Consider the following 15,426-nt stretch of genomic DNA (forward strand, 5'->3'; position numbering starts at 1 on the left):
TATATTCTAGGCATGCCCTCTCAGACGGTCTCCTATCAAGATCCCAGCTTAAAAAGCCACCAGGCAGCCCTGGCCGGCGTTGCTCAGTGGTTAGAGTGCCGGCCTGTGCATTCAAGGGTCTTGGGCTTGATTCTCGGATTCGATTACCATTCAAGAGCACGTACCTCAGTTGCAGGTTTGATCCCTGGCCCTGGTCAGGCATGTGAAGCAGGCAACCAATTGATGTTTCTCTCCCACATCAATGTTTCCCTCCCCCACCCCACCCACCCCAAATCCCTTCCACTGGTTCTAAAAAAAATCAATGGAAAAAAATACTCTGGGGAGGATAAACAAAGGAAGAAAAACCTCCAGGCAAAGGCACTTCTTGACCAGGCCATCCTTACTGCCCATCCAGGCCATGCCCCACTTGTCACCTGCTTTTCCTCTGGTTGTACCTTCCCATAAGACTGTGTGAGCTGGCAGCGCAGGCTCATCTGTGCCCTCATTTTCTGTTCCAGGAAGATGCCTCTGCTGAGCTTTCAGGTGAGGGGACCATGGGGTCTGTTCGGTCTTGGCTTCATGTCTCTGGCCCCCAATTCAGACCCTCCTGGAACCTGTTCTCATCACTGCTCTTCCTCTTCGTCCTGTCTCTCTCTCAACCTGAACTGTCTTCTCTAGTTCTGACACTGACCTAATGGGGCCACAAAAGGCAACAGTCTTTGGGTGGCACACCACAATCCAGTCCTTCTTCCAATAGAAACTTGTCGGCTGCTCTGGTGTACGTCCTTAGGACAAGGAGAGGATTCTGTCAGACTGCTATGTCCAAGGTTAGCCCAAATGCCTTCTGAAGGAGCATAGGGTTTGTAAGTGGTACACATGCACAGCGGCCCAAAAGCCTGTCCTTCACGTTGGGTCATTTTACTGTGAATATGAAGTAAAAAAAAAATGGTAAAAAAAAATTTTAAACAAAATAAGATCTAGCTCATCTTGGACACTGTTGTGCCCAGATTTCAAGGTTCCCAAAAAGCCCACCAGGGAGCCAGCAAGTCCGATGCAAAAGCAAAGAGTCCTTCATTTCAAACCTAGGTTTGGCTCCCCTGCCACACTCACTGATGCAACGGTAAGCCCCAGTGGCCGAGAGAGAGCGAGGCCTGATGGGATTGTGGGTTTTATAGTAAGGGCAAGGGAGGGGACTGTGGGCCCTGCCGATTGGCCAGTCGCGAGTCGGGCCTTGTTACACAGGATGTGGTCATCTCTCTGGCACGCACATCCCTTGATTGTCATTGGTTCAAAGAAATCCCGGGCGTGGCCAGCAGGGGCCTGGGCTTCCGGGAAGAAGGCACTCTCCTGAGCACATGGCGGCCGCCCCAAAAATGGAGGACCCAGGGCAAGACGGAGGGCTCAGTCCTAGCCCCCCCTAGGACGAGCTGAGCCCGGGCTCCAGGGGTCAGTCCAGTTGCCGGGGGTCCAGCAGATCGACCAGTTCCAGCCCAGACAGGAGGCCGGCCCTACGTAGGTCCCACGATGACTCGCCCTTTCAGACACAATGGAAAGCTAAAAAGCATCGCTCCAAAATGCACAATGCCCCAAACAGCATGGAGGCTTCTGTCATGCTGAAAGGATGCTCAGATCTGGAAACTTGCCTTCCTACGAAGTTGAAAAAGCCATGTTTGTTGGAGTCACATCTCTGGGAGACTTTGATGGAAGTCTCCTATTAAGTAAAATTAAAGGCTTCCTTCTCAGTTGACATTTTGAGTGAAGAGATACCATAAAAATGGTCAGTGTCGTTTGTAGAGACAGAAAGTGGAATGGTGGTTGCTGGAGGCTGGAACAGGAGGAACAGGGAGTTAGAGTTCAGTTTGGGAAGATGAAAAAGTTCTGAAGATGATAGTCATTGGTGACCATCAATTGGTGGTGGTTGCACAACAATGTGAATACCACTGATCTGTGCACTTTAAAATGGTTGCAATGATACAATTTATGTATATTTTACCACACTTTATAAAAAGATAAAGAATGTTGCAACATTTGACAGTTTTCTTTTTTTTAGTAGGACTGCTTGGGTTTTAGGTGCAATTTGGGGGAAATGCAAGGGGATTGATCTCCTGCCTTCTTCCTTGTGGCTCAGGTTGGAGAACATCCCTCCCGCACAGTTGTATAAACCCCTCTACACAGCCCAGTTGCCAGCACTATTGTGTTCACTAATGTGCTGTTTGCCATGGAAATCCTTGAGCAAAGGAAGTGGCTTCTGTGAGTATTTTGGTAATGGTGCAGGAAAGCACACACCCTGGTCCCTCAATATACCCCTCTATCCTGTATAATCAGAGATTTCTGATATGCTTAGTGCTGCAACCACAGCATTTAGAGCAGCGGTTCTCAACCTATGGGTCGCGACCCCTTTGGCGGTTGAACGACCCTTTCACAGGGGTCGCCTAAGACCATCCTGCATATCAGATATTTACATTACGATTCATAACAGTAGCAACATTACAGTTATGAAGTAGCAATGAAAATAATGTTATGGTTGGGTCACAACATGAGGAACTGTATTAAAAGGGTCAGAAGGATGAGAACCATTGATCTAGAGCAATGCCTGGATTTTCAACACAATTTTGGTAAATAAAAGACTAAATGAATTCTCAGTATGAAATTTAGGGGATGATAGAAACTTTAGCCCAAAGGAAAGAACTGTCTGGAGCTGGGACCACACTGGAACCACCTGTTAATTGTCTTTTTAAAGTTGAGGTATAGTTAACATGCAGCCAAGTGGTCAGATCTTAAGCGAGCAGATCCATATATTTGATGACCACAAAGGAGACATAGAACATCATCATTGCCCCAGTAAGTTGCCTTATGGGGCATCTCAGTGTCCCCCCACCCCACTATCTGATTTCTGTTACTATCAGTTCCCTTAGACCCGTGGTCAGCAAACCGCGGCTTGCGAGCCACATGCGGCTCTTTGGCCCCTTGAGTGTGGCTCTTCCACAAAATACCACGTGTGGGCGCGCACGTACAGTGCGATTGAAACTTCATGGCCCATGCACAGAAGTCGGTATTTTGTGGAAGAACCGGTATTTTGTGGAAGAACCACACTCAAGGGGCCAAAGAGCCACATGTGGCTCACGGGCCGCGATGTGCTGACCACTGGGTTAGACAATTTCAGAATTTTATGCAAATGGAATTCTTCCGTATCATCAATTCATGCTTGAAGAGATATGTCTTAAATTGTATATCACGAATATATGGGCTTCCTTCTAAGCACGATGGCTTGAGTTTTAAGAGGGAGGCTGTTGGAACTAGAGTGCTGGGTGTTTGTTTCTTGTCACCCTGTAAATTAATCATGTTCCTCCTACACTGAAGTTTTGGAAGGAAACCAGGCTTCCTTGGAGACAGCTTGCTGCTCCCATCGGCAGCTGCTCCTTTGAGCAGACCAACTATGAAGAGTGCGCAGTTTCCCCTCGCTCTCCTTTTAGCCATTTTACTGATGAGCAAGGCAGTGCCCTGTGCCCATCACTGGTTTATTTTTCCTTTTCTCCCCTCTCTGTCCTAAACACAAGAGCTTGGAGTTTATTGTTGGATTGTCCAAGCCAGTAAACCTGGCGTCTGCAGAATTTCACATTCCCCAAGGGCCTGGTGGTTTTTAATACTTGTGCTATGGAGGAGTGCTACTCTTCCTTTGTGCTTCACTTGAGAAGAAGCCTGGAGTGCCAGGGCAGGACCAGGGTGGTGCTTTGACATAGGGTGAAGGGAGTCAGGAGCTCAAGAGGAGCCAACTGAGGTGTGAGCTGTAAAGTCAGGGGAGGCAGTTCCTAAGGGAGGGCTGCTGGATTTCAGAGAGGGGAAGCTGTTGGTTTGTCACCAGTGGCAGGTTGGAGCAGAAGGGGGCTGGGTGCAGGAATAAAGCAGAAGGTGGCAGCAAATGTGGTGTTGTAGGTAGTTACACTGAAGGAAAAGAAGGTGACAGGAGACTTGTCCAAAAGAGGGTATACATGGTGTGTTTACAGCCCATTGGAAGGGAGTTTGTGCAAAAGAGAAGGTTGAAAATGTTGGAGAAAGGGGGTGCATGAGTCGGGGAGGGAGGAGACAGGAGCTGGACCAAGGACTGGAGTGGCCATCTCATTTGTCTTCCAGAGAAAGATGAGAAAGCTGAAGTATGGAGCAGGACAGAGATGTCTCAGTGGACATCAGAGCTGGGATTTGACCCTGGGTCATTGTGACTCCAGCATCCCTGCAGGGTCTGGTAGCACATGGAGGGCACAGCATCCAGAGCATAAGTGGAGATTGGGCTAGTCTTGGCAAGGAGGGAGGACGCTTGGGTACCTATGGAAGTGAGAGAAGAGAAGGAAAGGGGAAGGTTCTAGGGGTGATGAAGGGTGTAGTGTGGTCATGGCTGGCCTTTAAATCTGCTGAGGTCCGGGGTAGGGTCCACAGCACTTCTTAAGCCATTAAGAGGAAAGGCTGGTTTTTAAAAGTTAAGTGTGGTTTGTCTGGGATCCAGAAGCATTGCTTTTGAACAAGGGAGAGGCCCTGTGGCCTCTGGTGTCAGGATAGAGTCTGCAAATAGGATTGTTTCTGGCTTATTACTTGAGTGGGAGTAGAGGGCCTTGTGGGTATCATGACAATGCCAGGAAACTCCTCCATAACCTGGAGCAATTCCATTCTGAGCTCCCAAAGTCTGAATCCCCAGCACTTGGCAGGGAGATGGAAAATGCTCCTGTGGATATTGGGGGCATCTTGGCAGCCATTCCTCCACTTTCACTCTGGCTGAGCATACAGAGGTGCTCAGGAAGTGTTGTGGGTGAGGGAATGCCCAGATATCCAGACTCCACCCCCTTGCAGCCACCACTGAGTCCTCAGGAAAAAGTAGCCTTGGGTTCAGGGACCAGAAAGGTCATTTCAGCACAGAAGGAAGACAAAGCTTGTAGATAGCCTTAGGAGGATGAGATTTGAGGAAGGGGAAAGGATGGGCTGAGGGGTGAGCCAGCAGGCCCTTCATTTGGGTCTTGGAGAGTCTAGTTTTGCTCCTCCTTAATTGCTCCACTCATCCATCCCCTAAAGGCCAAGGACATGATGTAGACCCAAGAAACCCCGGGAAGAATTCTCACTACAAGCCTGATCTTTGCACTTCATGTTTCTACTTAAAAACTCAAGTGACCCAGGCTGGGTAGCTCAGTTGGTTAGAGCGTCATCTGGGTATGCCAAGGTTGTGGGTTCAATCCTGGTCAGGTAACATACAAGAATAAACCAGTAAGCCCTGGCTGGTGGGACAGTTGCTTAGAGCGTCATCCCCCCTATGCCAAAAGATTGTGGATTCAATTCTCAGTCAGGGCGCATACCTAGGAGTCAGGGTGCGTAAGGGAGGCAACTCATTCATGTTTCTCATATTGATGTTTCTCTCTCTCTAAAATATCAATAAAAAAAATATCCTCAGATAAGGATTAAAAAAAAAAAAGAATAGCCCTAGCCCTGACCAGTTTGGCTCAGTGGATAGAGCGTCGGCCTGCGGACTCAAGGGTCCCAGGTTCGACTCCGGCCAGGGGCGTGTACCTTGGTTGCAGACACATACCCAGTGGGGAGTGTGCAGGAGGCAGCTGATCGATGTTTCTCTCTCATCGATGTTTCTAACTCTCTATCCCTCTCCCTTCCTTTCTGTAAAAAAATCAATAAAATAAAAAATAATAAAAAAAAAGAATAGCCCTAGCCTGCAGATTGAAGGGTCCCCAGTTTGATTCCAGTCAAAGGCACATGCCCGGTTGCAGGCTCAATCCCCAGTAGGGGGCTAGCAGGAGGCAGCCAATTGATGATTCTCTCTCATCTTTGATGTTCCTATCTCTTCCTGTCTGAAATCAATAAAAAAAAATTAAAAAAAATAAACCAATGAATGCATAAGTGAAACAAGAAATCAATGTTTCTCTTTCCCCCCTCTTTCTCTCTCTAAAATATATTTTCAGAAACCTCAAGTGAACTTAGAATTCTCCTGTACAATATGTCCCTACTGTTGTAATATAGACATGCCAGTGTCTGTAGGAAAATGTATACCAAGCGATGGCCTGTGCATCTGTGGTTTCGGTGCTGTCCCATCAGCACCCTAGGGCTCAGGCTGGAATAGAGGGCCTAACACCTGGCCTCTACTCTGGCTTCATCCACTGTCCCCTGTTTCTAGCAAATCTCAGAATCCGTGTTCCTTGAGCCCTAATGGTAGCAAGAAGAGATCAGTAGTTGGTGGAAGCTTCAGGATGGACAAGTGGAGTCCCCACAGGTGCTGCATAAGCGTTTCCTGACTTGCTCCTCCGCGGTAAACTAGCCACTTGCCATACCCGCCTCCCATCTGCACTGCCACCATCTCTAAATTTGCCTCCTCTGACTCCATTTCTTCCTTTCACTGGCAAACAAATGCCAGATTCTCCTCCTGTGCCTTCCTGCCACCTTCTCTGCCCACTGTCAGTTGGGCTGGGACAGATTAGGCACTGTAATATCCAGCTTTGTCCCTTAGTTAAATGTGACATGTTTCTATTTTTAAATCAAGGCATCTAAAGAACTGGCCTTTGAAAACATGGACGTGCTTTTAATAGGGATGTGAGAATCCACAAATAGCTGTGTTTCTTGGAGCCCAGTGTTTTTATTGAACACGAGCTTTCCCCAAGGGTACTAGGGGGAAAATTTGTAAACCTCAGGACATAAGAGATGCTCATTTATTATGGGTCTCTTCCTTTGCTATCAAACTTCACTGTAAAGTGGTTTTTAATCTTTTAAAATCAACTTTATTAAAGTTTAACATACATATAAGAAAATGTATCCAGTGAGTTTTAATGTGTGCAAATACGTTTGTGTGTGTAAACACTGCCAACAAGATACAGAACAGTGCCACCTCCCCTACGTACCCCCCACCCCCGCCCAGGAAGTGCCCCACCCTTAGCCTCTTTGCAGTCAGTCCTCTGTCCCAGGCAACCATGGAGGTCAAGGCCTTGCATCTTAGCTCTTACTGACTGGGCAGCAGCTCTAGCTCTTCAGGTGCCCAGGTCTACCTGTGGCCATCCAAACCCTGGCTCTACTGGCTGGCTTTGCCAGTTGCCTGCACTTGTCCTGCCAGCTCTGGTGTAGGATCGGTGAGAGAGAGCTGACAGTATCCTGTCCTGCATCCTTTTTGTAGGAGGGGCCCAGAGCACATTTCCTGTTGGTTGAGAACAAAACTGTGGGGCATAGTCGATGAGACACCTGGAGCTCTGCCAAGGGTAATGTGGGCGGGCAGTCAGGTCACCCTGTTTCTTGGGATAACAGAGCCTGTCAAGCCCCAGGTGAGCCACTGGAACTGGTTTTCCAGGGAAGAGGACAACATGGAGTTTCCTGGCATAGATCACTCATTGGGGCTAAAAATTGATTTGAGATGTATCCGGTGATTTGTGGTTTGTGTTGATTTCCTAGCTATGGAAAATCTGAGAGTGATCTTTCCTTTCTCAAAACATCTGAGCAGCTAAGACTGCATCAGTTAAAACTTGTGGTTAGTTGAGACTTGATAACTTTCTTTGGTCACTTCTTACACTGAGCAAATGACAGATTTTTCTTTTCTTTGAATATGAAGTATTAAAATTGGCCCAAATCCAGAGTAAGCTACAGATTGGCCTTGGTGGGCTGGCGGCTCTTTGAGTCTGTACCTCCTGCCAGCCTCCCTGATCTTTAGCCTCCTCTTCCCCAGAGCACCGCCAACCCCACCTTAACCCCACCTGGCACAGGAGTAGCCCATGGGATGCAGGATCTGGGCCAGGCCCATTAAAGGAGCCCCACCACGCAGCATCAGCAGAGTCCCTGCAGTTTGACTTGCAGGCTGGAAAACTTGTGATTCTTTCTGGAATTTACTATGACTTCCTTTAAAATGAATCTTTCTTATCCATTTGCTCATGAAAGAATCATTTATTCTCAGGATTGGGGCTGTTTTTTGTTTGTTTTTAACAGCTTTATTGAGGATATAATCCACATGCCATAAAATTCACCCATTCAGAATGTACCATTCACAGAGCTGTGCATCCTTGACCACATTTTATTTCACAACACTTTCAGCATTCCAAAAGAAACCCCACTGCCGAAACCGGTTTGGCTCAGTGGATAGAGCGCCGGCCTGCAGACTGAAAAGTCCCAGGTTCAATTTTGGTCAAGAGCATGTACCTGGGTTGCGGGCACATCCCCAGTGGGAGATGTGCAGGAGGCAGCTGATCGATGTTTCTAACTCTCTATCTCTCTCCCTTTCATCTCTGTAAAAAATCAATAAAATATATAAAAAAAAAAAGAAAGAAAGAAACCCCACACCCTTAGCCATTACCCTACAGTCCTCGCAACTGTAGGCAACCACTAATCTACTGTCTGTTCCTATGGATTTGACTATTCTGAACATTTCATATAAATGGAATCATAAGTTATGTGGCCTTTTGTGGCTTTTCTCACTTAGCATCATGTTCTTAGTGTTCATCCACGTAGCAGGTGTCAGTACTAAATATCCACTGTATGGGTAGACCACATTTTATGGATCCAGTCATCTACTGGCAGATGTTTGGGTTGCTTCCACTTTTGGTGAGTCTGCAGTGGACTCCCATTTATACTTCCTTGCTCAGTTTAGAGCAGGGATTGTGTTCTCACTAGGCCAGTGATGGCGAACCTATGACGCCTATGTCAGAGGTGACACGTGAACTCATTTTTTTGGTTGGTTTTTCTTTGTTAAATGGAATTTAAATATATAAAATATCAAAAATATAAGTTTTTGATTTACTATGGTTGCAAATATCAAAAATTTTTTATATGTGACAGGGCACCAGAGTTAAGTTAGGGTTTTTCAAAATGCTGACACGCCGAGCTCAAAAGGTTCGCCATCACACTAGGGCAAGTCACTTTACCGGTTGGTGTTTCGGTTTCCTCATCTGTAAACTAGAGATGATGGTACCTACTACATAGGGTGTTGTCAGGATGTAAAAAGATCACAATAGTACAGAATTCCTAAAACAGTGCCCTGGGTCCTTAGACTGCACAGTGAGTGTCTGTACTGTCACTCTTTGAAACCTCATTGGATTTTTTTTTTCTTCAGTGTAAAATGTTTATATTTAGAATTAGTCACCTGGACTCAATTCCCAATTTTGTTGGCAACATCCAAAACATCCTAGTCAGGAGCCAGTCAAACATATGCCTTCTTCTCTCCATCAGGCCTGACCAGGGTGTTGACCTTGGCCACGTCAATGTCATGGAGCTTCTTCACATCCTGTCTGATCTGGTGCTTGTGGCCTTGACACCCACAATGAACACAGTGTACTGTTGTCTTCTGTCTTCTTCATGGCTGACTCAGTAGTCTGGGGGAATTTGATGATGGTATAGTGGTCAAGCTTATTTCTCTTGGGTGCGCTTCTTGTATTTAGGTTGTCTTCAGAGCCTCAGTGTCTTTGGCTGTTGGAAGGTGGGTGATGTGTGAAATCTTCTTTATTTTGTGGCTGTGGACACCTTTCAGCACTGCGTTCTTTGCCTTCAAAGCCTTTGCTTTGGCTTTGGGAGGAGCAGGGGCTTCCTTTCGGTGCCATCTTCATTAAAAAAAATTTTTTTAAAAAGCACTTCATTGGAATTGGAGGGTCCCAAGTAGTATTCCCTGTCCCCATAATACTCTGAACCAGGTGCCTGACCCATCTGGAATCCAGAGTGCTCAGCAGTAAGCCAGCCATGATTCGCTGAGAACTCACTGGTCCCAGTGAGGAGTTGTGTAGAGGCTGTGGCACTGCTTCCCAAAGCTCTCAGTGAGGATGCCAAAGGCATTTAAATCAGTGCCCTGGAAAACCTGCTGTCCATAAGTGAAATTCGGCCTATGTGAACAAGCTTGGTCAGAGGTTAATTTTTTTTTTTTTAATCCTCCCTCACCCGAGGAGTGAGGATATTTTTTCCATTTATTTTTAGTGAGAGAGGAAGCGGGAGTGGGAGGGAGGGGGGAGAGAGGGAGAGAGGGAAGGTGAGAAAGAGAAACAGCAATATGAGAGAGAGATCGATTGGTTGTCTCCCACTTGCAGGGCCAGGGATTGAACCTGTAACTGAGATTCATGCCCTTGACCAGGAATCAATCCCGAGACCCTTCAGTTCTCAGGCCAACGCTCTAACCACTGAGCAAACAGCCAGGACTGGTGGTTAATTTTATTTATTATTTATTATTATTTTTTCAAATCTTTATTGTTCAGATGTTCCTCTTCCCCCTCCCCCCCATAGCTCCCCTCCACCTGGTTCCCACCCCACCCCAGGCCCTTGCCACCCCACTGTCCTCATCCATAGGTGTAAGATCTTTGTCCAATCTCTTCCCACATCCCCCGCACTCCCTTCCCCCCCGAGAATTGTCAGTCTGCTCCCTTTCCATGCCCCTCATTCTATTACATTCACCAGTTTATTCTGTGCATCAGATTTTTCATTCATTTGATTTTTACATTCACTTGTTGATAGATATGTATTTGTTGTCACTTTGCTGTTCATAATTTTTTATCTTTACCTTTTTCGTCTTCCTCTTCTTAAAGAATACCCTCAGCATTTCATATAATACTGGTTTGGTGGTGATGAACTCCTTTAGCTTGTTCTTATCTGTGAAGCTCTTATCTGACCTTCAATTCTAAATGATAGTTTTGCTGGGTAGAGTAATCTTGGTTGTAGGTTCTTGCTATTCGTCATTTTGAATATTTCTTGCCACTCCCTCCTGGCCTGCATTGTTTCTTTTGAGAAATCAGCTGACAGTCATATGTGTATCCCTTGTAGGTAACTAACTGTTTTTCTCTTGCTGCTTTTAAGCTCCTCTCTTTGTCTTTTGCCCTTGGCATTTTAATTATGATGGTCTTGGTGTGGTCCTCTTTGGATTCCTCTTGTTTGGGGCTCTCTGCGCTTCCTGGACTTGTAAGTCTATTTCTTTCATCAGGCCCCCCACCTTTTTTTTTGACATTCTCACTAAGATCCTTGAAGGTCTCACTAAGTTCCTTGGAGGTTTCTAGAAGATTCTTGAGTAACCTTATAACTGTGATTTTGAACTCTATATTCAGTATTTTGTTTTCTTCCATTTCTTTCATTTGTGACATGTTTCTTTGTCTTCACATTTTGGCTGCTTCCTTGTATTTGTTTCTAATATATTGGGTAGCTGTTAAGTCTCCTTGGGTTGATAGAGTGACCTTATGTGGTAGGTGTCCAATAGGGCCCAGTGGCTCAGCCTCCCCAATCACCTGAGGTGGACACTCTTGGTGCACCCCTTTGTGGGCTGTGTGTACAGTATTGTTGTATTTAAGCTTGATTGCTGTTGGTATCACTGGGAGGAATTGACCTCCAGGCCAATTAGCTGTGAGGACCAGCTGTGTCTACAATGGAAGAGCTGCTGTGCAGGAGACACCCTTATTGGGCAGGACTTGCTTCAGTGGGGTTTTGGTGCTCACTGAGTCTGCCCCTTGAGTGTGTCACTTGTGGATGTGAAGAGTTGTAATCTGGATGGTCTCACACTGACCACTGGGTAGGTACACTGGCTCTTGGATCTCCTGGGGCCTGGAGTCACCCAGCAGGAGCTACAGAGAGATCTTCAGATTCCTCCCTTTTGTATCGGGTTTGGAAGTGCCCAGATGGGTGTGGAAGTGCCCAGACAAGGCCCAATTGTGAAGCAAGGCAGGCAGCTGCTGCCAGCCTTGGGCCTTCTTTTGATAGCTTTGGGGCTCCCTGACCCAGCTGCTGCCTGTTTGACAGGTTTTAGGCTGAGAAAGGATAAGCCATTCATATGCTAAAGCCACTGTGTACCGCTTGGGGTTGTAAATTGGGTAGGGTGGCATCTCAGGGAATCACGAGGGTGTAGCAAACAGCAATGGCTACCAGCCAGCCCTGCACCAGAGAGGTCCCAGCGAAGGAACCATGACCACTCCAAGCACCTCCATCTAAAAGAAAGCCGCCCTCAGAGGTTCCTGTCCCGATGCCAGACAGTCCAGTTTCTCCCCGTATGTGTCTGGGTCCCCCAGAGTCTTGCCTGGAACTGGAGTTCAGAGCAAGCGAGAGCTTGTATCTCCCACCCAATTAAAAAAGCAGCGCACCCGGGTGCCAGTCTGTTCCGCACTTCCACTCCTCCTACCAGTCTCAATGTGCTTTCTTTTTTACTCTCTGGTTGTAGTACTTCTACTCAGCCAGCTTTCCCATGGTTCTAGATGATAGTTGTTCTGTCTTTTAGTTGTAATTTTGATGTGGTTGTGAGAGGCAGCAAGTACAGGTGTTTACCTCTGCCTCCATCTTGGTTCTCCTTCTTGGTGGTTAATTTTATTTTTTATTTATTTTTTAAAAAATATATATTGATTTTTTACAGAGAGGAAGGGAGAGCGATAGAGAGTTAGAAACATCAATGGAAGAGAAACATTAATCAGCTGCTTCCTACACACCTTCCACTGGGAATGTGCCCGCAACCAAGGTACACGCCCTTGACCGGAATCGAACCTGGGACCCTTCAGTCTGCAGGCCAATGCTCTATCCACCAAGCCAATCCGGTTAGGGTCCTGGTGGTTAATTTTAATTAGGAATATTTTTAAACATGCACTTGACATACCCATCATCCAGTTCAACAGTTATTAACATTTTGCACTTCTGCACCAACTGAATTAAATTCCAAAACATTCTGTCATTTCACCCTACATATCCTGTGTGCATCTCTTAAGGAATATGGACATTTTCTACATAACCACAATGCTATTCTCATACCTAACATATTAACACCACTTTTAGTTTTTTGTTTTTGGGGTTTTTTTTTGTTTTGTTTTTTTCCACTTTTTTTCTTCCACTTTTAGTTTTTAGAGGATTTGTGTGTATGTGTGTAATTTGTTCCCTTTGTATGGAAAGGGAGTGTTGCCTGAGAGGTGGGGGTTGTGCAGAAATCTCCAGGGAAGCTGTGTTTCCTACTGGGGAATGTGATGTGCTGGGCTCCATCCTGCTTTTGGTGGGTGGACCCCTTGGACCTGTACAGTCGTGTTCTGTGGAGTAAAACAGCCCTTTATCCAGGATGACATGGGAGTCACCTCCAAGCCAGTGACCGCTAGGATATATTTTGGACAGTATTGACTCATGAAAAATGCAAGACTTGCCATTTTTGGTCGACCATTTCATTTCCTAAGAGGTAGCCACTTAGGCAGCATGAGGTCCCTGAGGTCACACTCACCAGAATGTCCCGGGTGCCATCAAGGATGGGGACCTGGAGCATTGGCCATGGAAGGGGGTGCTAAGTATTGGAATGGCCCTACTGTGCAGGGACCAGGTAGTCAAGCTGTTTAAATTACATTGTACCAGACAGTATCTTGGCTTCTGAAGACACATCCCAATGAAAAGTCCAGGTAGTCAAGCTGTTTAAAATACATTGTACCAGCCGAAACCGGTTTAGCTCTGTGGATAGAGCGTCGGCCTGCGGACTGAAAGGTCCCGGGTTCGATTCCGGTCAAGGGCATGTGCCTGGGTTGCGGGCACATCCCCGGTGGGAGATGTGCAGGAGGCAGCTAATCGATGTTTCTCTCTTATCGATGTTTCTAACTCTCTATCTCTCTTCCTTCCTCTCTGTAAAAAATCAATAAAATATATTAAAAAAAAATACATTGTACCAGACAGTATCTTGGTTTCTGAAGGCCTATCCCAGTGAAAAGAATAAAACAGGTGACATGGAAAGACCAGATTTGCCAAGTCGGGGGTATTTTCTTGTTTGGTTGGTGTTTTGTTTTTGTTTTGTGTTTGTAACTAAGAACTCAAATAAGCACAGCCCAACATTTGTGACCTGCCCTTTCTCAACAGGACTCCCACATTAACTTTTGTGATGGCCCTGTTTTGTCATCTCTGCCCAGAGAGACTTGTCTGGGTTAGCTCAGCTCTCAGAGGTTCCATTAAGGTCATGCATCCAAAGACCAGCTTTGTCCCCTTCTAAGAACTAGTCTTCTCTAGCAGGGTGCCTACTGGGAATGCTGCTCCTTCTAAGGTGTATGTGGTAGGTACCTCAGCTTCTTCCGGACCTAACATCTATAGGGATCCACTAGGCCTCAGGCAGGAACACTTCCGGTTCTTGTCCTGAAGAGTTTCCATTCCATACCCCTCTGAGCCTCTTGGCCTGTAGGCCTGGTGAGGGTACCCAGTGCTGCCAACAGGGTCACAAGAGGATGCCCATCCTATCCCCCACCCCCATTTTGCAGACATCACGTGATCAGTGTCCAGGTGCTGGCTAAAAACAAAAAGGAGAAGAAAGTCTGTCCCTTCTCATTTCGACTCTTGAGTCATGCTGTGTAGAGGGAGATGTCAAGGTGGCACAGTCCCCACTCCTTGGAGTCCAGTGTATTCTAGAAAGACTGAACCTAAGGTGGCCCCAGAGCCACAGAGCTCCTTCAGTACCTCCTCCTTCCTCCCTACCCCCCCCCCCATGTCTGCTTCAAGGTCACAAGGTAGCCCCACTCCAGATGTGCCCCCCCACCCCAACTGGCTAGTACCATGAAGGGGAAGGGGATACAGCATCAAACTTGTCACTACCCAGACTGAGGGGCTTCTGTCATCAGGCTGACCGCCCAGTAGCACCTGGTCCTTGGGGGACTGCCAGCCCAGGACTGGCCCTCAAAGGAGCCATTCTTTTTCCCCTCTTTTTGTGTTAATCCTTACCCAAGGATATTTTTTTCCATTGCTTTTAGAGCAACGATCGCCAACCTTTTGGACCTCATGGACCACCAGTTGGCGACCGCTGTTTTAGAGAGTAGAAGGGGGGGGGGGGGGAGAGAAACACACAGATTGGTTGCCTCCCAGCTAGCCCCGGAATCAAACCTGCAACCCAGGTATATGCTCTTGACTGGGAATCCAACCGTGATCCTTTGGTACAAGGGCCAACGCTCTAACCACTGAGCAACCGGCCAGGGTTCATTTTTTGAACCATTTAAAGTGAGTTTTAGACTTCATAATGCTTCACTCCAGAGTGTTCCACATGCATCTCCTAAGATTTTCTACATAAGCACTTCCACCCTTTCACATCTAAGACAGTTAATCGCAATTTTATTTGCTTTCTAGCACATAATTAAATTTCCACAAAAGATTTTGATTTTTTTTCTAGTAGAGGTGTTATATATTACATTTGGTTATAGATCATCTTGTCTCTTTTAGTCCACTTTTGTTTTTTAATGGCATTGACTTTTTAAAAAAATACATTTTTATTGATTTCAGAAAGGAAAGGAGAAGGAGAGAGACATAGAAACATTAATGATGAGAGAGTGTCATTGATCAGCTACCCCCTGCACACCCCATACTGGGAATGGTGCCTGCAACCTAGGCATGTGCCCTTGACCAGAATCGAACCTGGGACCCTTCAGTCAGCAGGCCAACGCTCTATGCCAGGGGTGGGCAAACTTTTTGACTCGAGGGCCACAATGGGTTCTTAAACTGGACCAGAGGGCCGGAACAACAGCATGGATGGACTGTTTG

At 46.6% G+C, this 15,426-nt stretch overlaps 1 protein-coding gene across 1 annotated transcript in view; it reads left to right on the forward strand.

Annotated features, from left to right (window-relative positions):
• The first annotated feature begins 405 nt into the window (after nucleotides 1-405).
• NAA60 (N(alpha)-acetyltransferase 60, NatF catalytic subunit) overlaps nucleotides 406-15,426 on the forward strand; it is a 24,695-nt gene continuing 9,674 nt past the window's right edge. Inside the window, exons 1-2 of the mRNA XM_006757860.2 lie at nucleotides 406-522; nucleotides 2,108-2,229. The gene's annotated coding sequence lies outside the window, so the exon portion shown is untranslated. The remainder of the gene's footprint in view (nucleotides 523-2,107; nucleotides 2,230-15,426) is intronic.

Source organism: Myotis davidii, unplaced genomic scaffold (assembly GCF_000327345.1).
Source record: "Myotis davidii unplaced genomic scaffold, ASM32734v1 scaffold555, whole genome shotgun sequence".
In the NCBI taxonomy this organism is placed as follows: domain Eukaryota; kingdom Metazoa; phylum Chordata; class Mammalia; order Chiroptera; family Vespertilionidae; genus Myotis; species Myotis davidii.